Here is an 11,163-nt window from a genome sequence, read left to right as displayed (position 1 = left end):
AGACTTTGGGACTTGATGATGAGTGGTGGTTATGATAGATTTGGTGAAGGAAAGGTCAATATAAAAGAATTATAATATGAAGAAAGGAAACCTAATATTTAAGCTAAGAGAGCAGACCCGACGAGTGGCTAAGAGGTGGCCACCCGCCAGACAAATGAGAAAGCCTTTAGGATGAACCTTTGGCTTCGATACCATAAAAGATTTCAGAAAAGGTGAATAAATTGCATTTAATGAATTGAGAATTACATTCAATATCTATAGACTATTGACTAAGAGGTCCTAATTCAATTGGGAATCTACCAACTAAAATTCTATCCTAATCTCTACACTGTCTCTTATCCTTATCATAACAACCTAACAATCCTGATCTTCTCTTAATTCCTTAATAAAGCTAGGAGTTTGAACTTTGAAGTGATAAAACAGTTTGCTACTTTAAACCTTAGCTTAAAGGCTGAAGTTCAAGAAGTAAGAAAGGAAAATACAAAGGTTGTAGAAAGCTTCACTAGTGTGACCAATAATTTTAACAAGATGCTTGGTAAACAAAAATTGACTAGTGATAAAAGTGGTTTAGGTTACACTCAACCCCCGTAGGAATCCCAATCCTAGAACCAAGTTTGAAAGGGGTCTGACCTCAAAACAAACAAGTAAAATTTGCACATCTTGCTCTAGAAGAGGGCATGTTTCCCATTACTACCATTTAGAAGAAATTCCTGATGATCCAATAGTTTCTTGGAGAGTTAAAAAGAAGCAATCTAATTCACAATGATCCATGATAAATATGGGGACCAGATTACTTAATTGATTGATTGTTGCAAGAAAGGTAGTTGGAGTTGGCTTAGTCTAGAACTAGGGGTGGATTCGAGTCGAGCCGAGCCAAATAGCTAGTTATTTGAGCTCAGTTCGCTAAGACAGTATGAGGCTCGAGCTAAAGACTTGAGATTGAGTTTGGCTCGAGTCAAAAGTCATAAGCTCGAGCTCGACATGACTTGAGTTTGATCGTGAGTCAAATGCTTTATAAAAGTAATATATATATATATATATATTAATTTATTTTTATTTGATATTTAAAAAAATAGTAATTAGTTATTATTATAATATATAAAAATAAAAATATTATATATATAATATATATGTAGAAGCTCGATTAGGCTCGCGAGCCTACGAGCCAATCTTTATTAGGCTCGAGCTCAGCTCGATTAGCAAATGAACCTGTAAATTGGGCTCGAAGCTCAATTTAAACTGAAACGAGTTGAGCTTTTCACGATCCGAACTCGAATAACTCATGAAAAACTCGTCTCGTTGCCACCCCTATCTAGAACTCGTCTACCTCTTATAGATAATGCCTTACTTGTAGATGAGCTTAAGTGTTATTCAACTTTGTGACAAAATTATAAAGTTTCAAATAGCACTTAGTCAACCCCTAATCGTTACTCAAAAAAGTCTGAGCTTGGTGGCTTAATCAATAGTTAGTCTTTGCAGGCATAAATACTTAATCGCCATTGGCAGGTATTGCACACCGCCCATCTCTATACGGGTGGGGCACAGGGCAGCAAAAAAAGCAGCCCAGCCGGCGCAGCTCTAGCGTCTTCAAGTAGCGAAGGAAGAAAATAATGAAATAACTCTACTAAGAAGGATGTGGCACAGCTAGACCTGTTCATGGGCCGGGCTTTTACTCTTTATTAACAGAAAAATGTTAGGCCCGAGCCCGAGCCCGAGCCCGGCCCGACCAACGGGCCTACAACTTGGGCCCGAGCCCGACCCTGATAAAAAGCTTGAAGCCTGAGCCCGAGCCCGAAACCCAACCTAATAAAAGAAATTCGAATTTTTCCCTATTCAAATGAACATTATTTATTTTAATTCAGATGTTTTTCCCCTATTTAAATGAACAATGGGCCTACAAGTGAATCAACAACCTTCTTAAATCAAAAAAATTATTCAAATGGACATCACATAGGGTTTTTACTTAGGTTTAACTATAGGTTGGGTCGGGTCGGGCTCGGGCCGGACTTTTTTGGCAAAGCCCAAGCCCGACTCGAATTTTATGCGGGTCGGGCTTTTTGCCCCGAGGTTAAGCCCACGGGCCAAAAAGCCTATTCAAGCCCGTCCGGGAGCCAGGCCGGGCCGTCGGGCCACTCGGCCCATGAACAGGTCTAGGCACAACAATTAATTCTAGTAGGCTCTAGAGTAAACAATGTTTGTGTTGTTGATTTTGCAAAAAATAGAAAGTAATAATGTAAGATGCTTAGCTATTTTGGAAAAAAAATACTTGTTATGACAAAGGAGATTAGGCCATTCTAGAATGGATTAAATAAATAACTTGGCTAAGAACAATCTAGTGGAAGGTATTCTCAAATTAAAATTCTCTAAAGATAAAATTTGTGAAGCATGTCAATTTGGTAAACAAATTAAAATATCTTCCAAATGAAAGAAGCACTTGTCCACATCAAGGCCTCTTCAACTACTTCATTAGATCTTTTTGGACCTATGAAGACTATTAGTTTAGGAGGCAAGTCATATGTATTAGTAATAATTGCTGATTTCTCTAGATACACACAGATATTATTTCTAAGCCATAAAAGTGATACAATAAAACCAATATTTTTAACCTGTCGTTGACCCAATTGGTCGAACCGTCACCTGGCCAAGATTTTGGGTTGGTTCAATCAAGACTCGTTAAAAATGTGTGTATGTCTCAAAAATTGGCTAGAAGTGGAGAATATATTACAAGATTGACAAGTACATAACACTTCATTCAATGAAACATTAAAAGATCCATACGATGGTCAAGAAGGAGATAGAACTTCAAAACCCAATAATTGTATAAAATTTCTAATATTATTGTAAATTTTGGCTTTTATTTGTAAATTTTAATCCAAGTCATTTGTATTTTTTTCTTTCAATATTTGTATTCTCAATTTTATTCTACCATTTCATTTTATTATTTTATATATGAAGCATGTATACATTAAAATTCATATGAAATAAAGGAAAATTCCAACCAAGTACCCTGCCAAACTTCTTTTTTCAAATTTTCCTGAAAGTTCCAAAATAGCTCCTTGTACTTAAGGGGTCGTACAAGTTAGTACCCTCCACTTTTCGAAAGTGAATATTTCAAAGTGGCAAAAATGCCCCCTTGACTAGACTAGGAAGCAATAAGCATTGTTCATTCAAAGCCTTGGTTTTCCAACCGAGTTGTTATAGTGGTCGCCGCTAGTGCATTTGCAAGGGAAATCATCGTCAGATATATTTTTTCAGGCGATTAAAGTCACTGGAAACAATCAGAAAATGATATTCTCCACTATACGATTATGTTTCTTCACTTTCTTTCCTATTTTACGCTCAATTAGCGGAAAAGATAGTGTTTTCACTCCGTTGCTTTCACCGGAGAAGATGGACATCATTGCCGTCGTTGGAGAAGAAAAGGAAGTTTATATTTTTCCATATTTTGTTTCCGTTTTCTATTTCATCATATGATTATCCTTTTTTGTTCTCTCGATACATATGTAAAACCCTACATTTTCCTACTTGTTCAGTAGATAGTGTGTCGAAAAACAAAGAAAAGTGTTTATTCATGTCATTGATGACAAGTATTTTTGTTGACATAAGTGTTGTTGATTTTCATGCATGTTTGACAATGTTCGAGTTAATCCTGGCTGTTTAATGACTGCCGCTACAAATACTGATATAGACAACTAATGGCTGCCGCTACATAAAAGGCGCAATTTTCACTTTCCCTTCCTCACGCCTCTTCCCGCCATCTCTCTCACGTCCCTCTCTCGCTCTCTCTCTCTGTCAAGGGAGTGTTCTGTCTCTGTCAAAACAGTGTCCTGAGGTAAAGTCCATGCTTCTTCTGACCTTCTTCTCGGATTGGAAGCTTTCTCTAGAAGCATTCTAGGTTTTATTTCTATTGTTTTGTTTTTTTGTTTACCTCTGTTTTAAATGGCTGGATAATCTGTTTAAGGAGTACTCATTTTCTCATCATGTTTTATGTTTCAGGGAGTAATCTATCCTCGTCAGTGAGGAAGCCGATTCTCCTCTCTCTCTCTCTAATGGCAGCTCTCTATATTACATGGTATGCTTTTGTTTTCCTTCAATTTCAAAATAACATTTGGTTCTTTACCGACGACCAGAGATTTGAAGTTCATGCTTTCCTTATATTTCATTTCATTTCTCCTGTTTAGTCTTCTTTGCCGAATGAAGCCGTTTGCGATAAGGAGAAATCTGGTGTTACGGTAAGCAGATTTCTCTCTTTCTTTCTTCCTTTTCTGTGCTTAATTTGATTCAGTTTTCGATTTACTATTGTTATTTTCTTCCCGTGTATGATCTTTGGTTCTCCGGGATTCGTCCTTTGATCTTCCGGACATAGTTTTTTTTTTTTTTTTGTCTCACTTTCGATTTTAACTCTTACTTGGGAAATTTGGTTCCAGTGGCCAAAGCAGTTGAATGCTCCGCTCGAGGAGGTCGATCCGGACATTGCAAATATCATCGAGCTCGAGAAAGCAAGACAATGGAAGGTGCTTTCCAACATTTGTTGTCCTTTGTTATGGATTGAAAATTAAGGTTTCAATGTTGTCCTTCTGGTAAGACCATTTACAATTATGTATATTGAGTTGCTCTTTTCCATACAAGTATATATTATCATAATTTTAACTGCACAACTGTGCAGAATCAAAGATTGCAATGGTTCGAAGATGGATGGTCAGGTCTACGAAAGCTTATTTCTAGTGGTTTCTTCTTTAGCTTGTCAAGTAATTGAATGCCTTCTTCCCCTCCCCTCTTCTTCTTTTTGACTCAAGGCTGGACCAAGGAAAGCATTATTTGAAGCCATCTTCAAGGCTGTTGGAAAGATAAATATTATAGTAGAAGACGTGGTATGGTTTATTGTACTCTAGTCCTCCAACTATCCTTAATCTCAGTCTGTGAAGTCATACCCTGGTGGTATGAAATTAAAATTGTGTTTTACTGTTTACAAAATCCTGACTCAAGAACATGTACATATAAGATTTACATTCCTGTGGTCCCTTATCATGGTTCAGAATCTGGTGGTGTTTTAATATTATAGCATAATGAGCTTACTACATCTTTCATAACCATCCCCCCTCCCCATAATTTTCCTTCCATGTATTTGATGGATGGATGTGCATAAGGTCCAAGTGTCAAAGGTTTCAGCTGAAAACTGTCAGCATGAGATTACTAGTGCTTCTTTTCAAGTATTGGAGTTTCTTAACTAAAAACAATGTGAGATGAGAAAAGGTATCATTGAATATATCAAATAATTCTTGCACTTGTCTTTATTTCAACTCCTAAAAAGCATTTTGGATTATTTTGGTCAACATATTTGCTACCTGTAATATTGTCTTTAATATTCTTTAATCAATCTATTATAACAGGGAATAATCACAGAGGATGTAGTTCAACTAAGGAAAGCTATTCTGTTCTCCAGAGAAGTAAAACAGGTCTGAAAAATTCTGATTAACTATGAGTTGATAGCAAGAAAGTGCGAGAGAAGTTCGGAACAAGAGAAAGAAAAAAAGTGAAAAGAAAAAGTTGGAAACACGAGGTTGCTACCACAAGAGCTCCGTGAGCGAGTTAGCCAACATGAGGGGTGGAATAAGAGAGCTTGGTTCAGACCCTATTGAATTCTTGTACAAACCAAGAATTTATCAAATTGAAGTTAAGATGTATTTGAAATATTTTTTTATATTTTATTGTAATTGATGTTTTTTTCTTTATTTTTTTTTTTGTATTTTATTCCGGTTTAAACGAATATAGAGAAAACAAGTAATTTGAAGAAAATAAAAAAAAAAGTATACTTTTAGTGGCAGTCGCTAAAAAGCACACGCCAAATTTATAGAGAACTTTTAGAGGCAGTTTAACATTTATATCGGCAGCCGCGAAAACTGCCGCTACAACGTTTGGCGATAGTTGTTTTAACGGCAGTTTGCTGGCTACCGGTAAAGACTATAGCGACAGTTTTAGGGACTTTTAGCAGCTGTTTTGACTGCCACTGAAAGTGTCATTGTCTGGTGGTCCCCTATCTTGTCCACAACAATGTGTCGATGGTGGGGGATAAAAGAGGAGACCATATATATTTTTTTTTTATTACATCGTTAGGGGATAAAAGAAGAGACCATATGGTTTTCTTTTGTTACATTGATGGGGGATAGAAGAGAGGATCATATGGTTTGACTTTGTCATTGTCTATGGTGGTTCCCTACTTTGTTCCCATAAATGTTCAAATTTCTATGTGGAAAACTAGCTCAGCATACAACATATCCCAAATTGACATTAAGTTGATACCCTGATTAAAAATGCACCCAAAAACACAATTTAAGGTGGATGATTGATTGTTTTGTTTTTTAATTGTTGACAACATTTGTAATTATCATTCTTTTTGAGTTTTATTGTAGATATTTACCATTTTCAACTACCATGGGCCACCATTGAGGTGCAATGAGAAATAATGTGGATGATGATTTGTTGTCATTTATTGAAATAGATACAATAATTATAGAGTTGGGGTATGTTGATAAATGGAAAGGGTTTTGTAAGAAGCTAAGGTATGATTTTGAAGATGGATTAGTACTCATACATAGTGACCAAGATGTGTTGGGTATGTATGTAGCCCGTGTGATTCATAAGGTGGATAATAGGACAGCCCTTCATAGGAAATGGTGGATGGCGAAGATGAAGTAGATGATTGCTTTGATGAAAGGGATGGTAGAATTGAAGATGATAGTGATGATGTGGACTATGTAATAAGTGGTGGTGATTATGAAGAAAATAAATAGACTACATTAGTAGAGGAGGAAACAAGTGTAGCCTCTAGTAGTTGTGATGCAGGGGAGTATAGTAAATTTGATGAGCAAACATCAACTCTTGCCCTACCCAATGAATCACAACAGACTGACAATGAAACTCATTATGGAGTTAGTCGTACAACACTTGAATTGAATGTGATTGGACTAGATTTATTGGATGACTATGAAAAGTTAGATGAGTTGCATTGTGCACATGATTCAGATGATGAACATGCAACATAGTTTGAATCATTTGTACCCAAAAGGAAAATTATTGCATCAAAGTTGTCAATGAGATTGATATTTCCTAACCCATCAACATTTAAGGAAGATTTGATCACATTTGCAATTATGAATGGTATCCAATTTAATTATTTGAAGAAGAACAAAGAAAAAATCATCACAACTTGTAAGAATAGATGTGGTTGGGCATATATGCCTCTTGAATGCAGGAGGCATATAAATTTCATCACAACTTGTAAGAATAGAAAAAATCTTCACAACTTGTAAGAAGTGTGAATGTTCAAGGGCTTTGAAGAATGACAAGCTTAGTGTAGCATGGATTGCAAAAAAGTATAAGAATATAAATTCCTAATTGATCCAAATTTTAAATCACTTGCATTACGCATTGAGACCTTCAGAGAGTACAAAGTTGATATTAGTAGGTCAACAACATTTAGAGCTAAGAGGAAGGTAATCATTGGTATTAAGGGGATCTAGAGTGAACAATATAAAAAGCTGGTTGATTATTGTCATGTGTTGATGAATTTAAATCTAGGGAGTATAGTGAAGATTGGTTTCTAGGAAGATTCTCCAAACAGTTCCAAAGACTATTTGTGGATTTCAATGTAATGAAGGTTGTTGCCCATTTATAGGGCTTGATGGCCGCCATTTGAAGAAACCTAACTTTGACATATATTGTTTGCAATTGCACTGGATTGCTTTTACTGTTGTTTAGTTAAAGGCTAGAGAATCTTAGACTTGGTTTTTATCTTTATTGTTTGAAGCAATTAGAGGGCTAGAGGAACATGGTTGGACATTTATTTCAGATAGACAATAGGTATTTACGCTAATTGTATTCTAGGGCCTTGTTGAGACATTCAAGAGATGATTCCAAGTGCTGAACACTAATTTTGTGTGAGGTAGATGTATGCAAATTTCAAAGGAATCTTTCTTGGAGAGACGGACTTAAGAGCTTGTTTATGGGGGGCAACCTATGCATACACAACTGTTGAATTTGATTGCCACATGGAGAGCCTCAAGTCTCTGAACAATGATGTGTTTGAATGGTTGAAGAAAATACCCCTAATCTTATGGTTTAGGTCAACCTTTAGATCAAGAGCCCATAGTAATGATGTCCATAACAATTTCTCAGAAGCTTTCAACGAGTGGATATTAGATGCAAGAAACAAACCCATCATTACATTGGTGGAGACAATCAGGAGGCAATTGATGAAGTTGGTGCAGATGAGATATCAGATGCTTGCTAATGAGAAGAATCGTGTTTGCCCAAATATCATGAAGTGGATAGAGTATTTGTAAGAGCATGCCTGTAATTGTTTCTCTGTATATGCTAAGATGTCTACATTTGAGATAACTTACTTTGATAGGAGGTAGTTGTCAATTTGGAGAGGACTTGTACATGTAGATAGTGGGCACTGACTAGGATACTTTGTTGTTATGCAATTTCGTGTATACAAATGTAGAAGGGTGTAATATATGATTATGTATATCCTGTGTACACTGTTGCAAGGTGCATATACGAGCATACAATGATATCATTATGCCTATTCCAGATGGTACTCAATGGCTTTGTGTTAAGCAAGTGATCCCCATTGTCTGACCTGCCATACCCTATGTAGGCAAATGAGCCATAATAAGAGGGTATGTAAAGGCAAGAAGACCACATACTAGGATGGGAGAGTCATTCCGAGGTGGGGGGATCATTATCCTAAGGGGTTGGAGCTCCACCATAGGAAACCAGTGGTTGACCAGTGCTACAACTGCCACTACCCCCAAAGAGAACTACAATAGTTGTTTGTTCTCAACTACATTACTTATTTACATGTTCTGATTATTGCCTCAAACCACTAATTCTATTGATGAACCCATATTTTCATATATGTTATCTCTCTACTTGTTCTCATGATTATATTGATCATGTAGGAAAGTTTTACCATGGAGGGAGGGCCATTCACACAATAGTTCAGATTATATTAATATAGAAGGTATCACAACTTATAACAAACTGGTTTGAATTATGACTTAACTTTACATTAGTAATCTTGCTTGCTAATGACAAGCATGATTCTTATTTAACTCACTCACCAGAGATTGTCATGTAGCTCATTAGGGGTTATGATCTAACCCATTAGAAAGTATGATTTAACTTAATAAAAGTTCTGATGACTCATCTTTGATTTTTAACTCACTAGTAAGATTTGAGTTAACTTATCTCAGTGGATGTTTTGATGTAACTCAAAAAAAATCTGTTATATGACATTAGAAGTGATGTTTAACTCACTAGTAATGTCTGACTTAACTAACTAGAGAGAATGAGAATGATAGAGAGAGTAACAGAGAAAGGAGATGACAAAGAGAGTGATAGATTGAATATATAAGCCCAACTCCATTGTAGACCTTAACTGCTACAAGACTAGCCAACCAAATCATTTTTGGCAGATAGGACAAACCTTGGAGCTCCCATTAGTGTGTTGAGATCATTAAATTCATTAAGTAGGAATGACACATTACCTACATATAATAAGTCTTCAATTTGTTTGGCAGTGCAAACAATGTTTAAATAAATGTACCCTATACTATTTCAACATAGTAGTCCTTGGGTGATAGTTTATGCTAAACAAGCAAGAATTAGAATGAACAAGAAGAATCTATTAAATATTGCTAAAAAATCAATGGATGTTAGAATCCAATGCATTTTTTATGTTGATGGCTTTTTATTTAGAAGAGTGAAGCTGGATCGATCCACTCGTGAGCTTTTTGTTAGATGGAACCTTCCCTGCGGACCGTAATGCAGCCAGGAGGGTGCAGCGCCAGACAGTCAAATACGTCATAATAGATGAACAGTTGTACCGACGGTCCTACACGCTCCCCTACCTGCGTTGCTTGCGACCTGCCGAAGCCGAGCTCGTACTCCGCGACACTCATGAAGGTCTGTGTGGCGGACACTTAGGAGGCAGGGCCCTCGCTCAAAAGGCACTTCGACAAGGGTACTACTGGCCAACGATGAAGGCAAAGGCCGTCGAGCTCGTTAGAAAATGCGACAAGTGTCAGAAGCATGCCAATATCCACCATCAGCCTGCCGCCGACCTCAAGTACCTCACCAGTCCATGGCCCTTTGCGCAATGGGGCATCGACCTCCTGGGGCCATTCCCGCCAGCAACAGGTGGGAGGAAGTTCCTAGTGGTGGCGGTAGATTACTTCACAAAGTGGATAGAAGCTGAACCTCTGGCAATAGTTACAACCTGAAACGTACAGAACTTCTTTTGGAAGAACATAGTATGTCGCTTCGGGTTACCTCGGGTACTGATCTCCGACAATGGCAAGCAATTCGAGGATATCAAGTTTCAGGAATGGTGCCAAGATATGGGAATTCGGCAGAACTTCACATCGGTCGCACACCCGCAGGCAAACGGTCAGACAAGTAATGAACAGAACTATCCTCCGCGGACTGAAAGCACGACTAGACCGAGCTAAAGGGTTGTGGGTGGATGAGCTACCAAGTGTTCTATGGGCTCACCGAACCACGGAAAAAACTGCCACAGGAGAAACCCCCTTTAACCTCACCTACGACACTGAAGCGGTAATCCCGGCGGAGATCGAAATTCCTACACTACGAATAGAAGCATATGACAATCAGACAAACGGAGACAAGTTACTTACCAACCTCAACCTACTGGACGAGGTAAGAGACCTTGCGTACATCCGGACCGCAGCTTACCAGCAAAGAGTAGCTCAGTACTACAATGCCAGAGTAAAGAAGTGGAACTTCCGCGTAGGCGACCTGGTTCTCCATAAGATCATGGCACCCGAGCTTGGCGTGGGCAAACTTGGACCGAATTGGGAAGGGCCCTACTGAGCATGGAACGTCATTAACTTGAGACGATACTATCTATAGATCACCAAGCGAAGTGGACTAAGTTGCTACCAGAGCCTCAATGCTAGAATGTCGAGTTAACAAGGACCTCGGCATAGGCAAGCAAAGGCAAAACAGGCCGCACGAGTGCAGTAACCCGGGCAAAACAGATTGGGCATATGGTCAATTTGGAAAATACGGTCAGTTTGGGAGAGAGAGTGACCAACACTTAACCAAAAGAAAGTCATTCCATTGCAAAATAAGGGA

General features: G+C 37.9%; 1 long non-coding RNA gene across 2 annotated transcripts; it reads left to right on the top strand.

Moving 5' to 3' along the window:
* The first annotated feature begins 3,148 nt into the window (after window positions 1-3,148).
* On the top strand, window positions 3,149-5,732 carry LOC104610129 (uncharacterized). Of its 2 annotated transcripts, XR_737382.3 has the most exons (6): window positions 3,149-3,832; window positions 3,997-4,072; window positions 4,182-4,232; window positions 4,428-4,580; window positions 4,667-4,871; window positions 5,391-5,732. It is a non-coding gene; the product is annotated as an uncharacterized LOC104610129 (long non-coding RNA). The 2 variants fall into 2 exon arrangements; XR_016085958.1 differs by lacking the exon at window positions 5,391-5,732 and having other exon boundaries at window positions 3,150-3,832; window positions 4,667-5,080.
* Window positions 5,733-11,163: the final 5,431 nt, after the last annotated feature.

This window comes from Nelumbo nucifera, chromosome 4, assembly GCF_055504915.1.
Source record: "Nelumbo nucifera cultivar China Antique chromosome 4, China Antique-T2T, whole genome shotgun sequence".
Lineage (NCBI taxonomy): Eukaryota > Viridiplantae > Streptophyta > Magnoliopsida > Proteales > Nelumbonaceae > Nelumbo > Nelumbo nucifera.
Note: the sequence above shows the minus strand (reverse complement) of the source record. Positions and strands in the feature narration are given on the sequence as shown.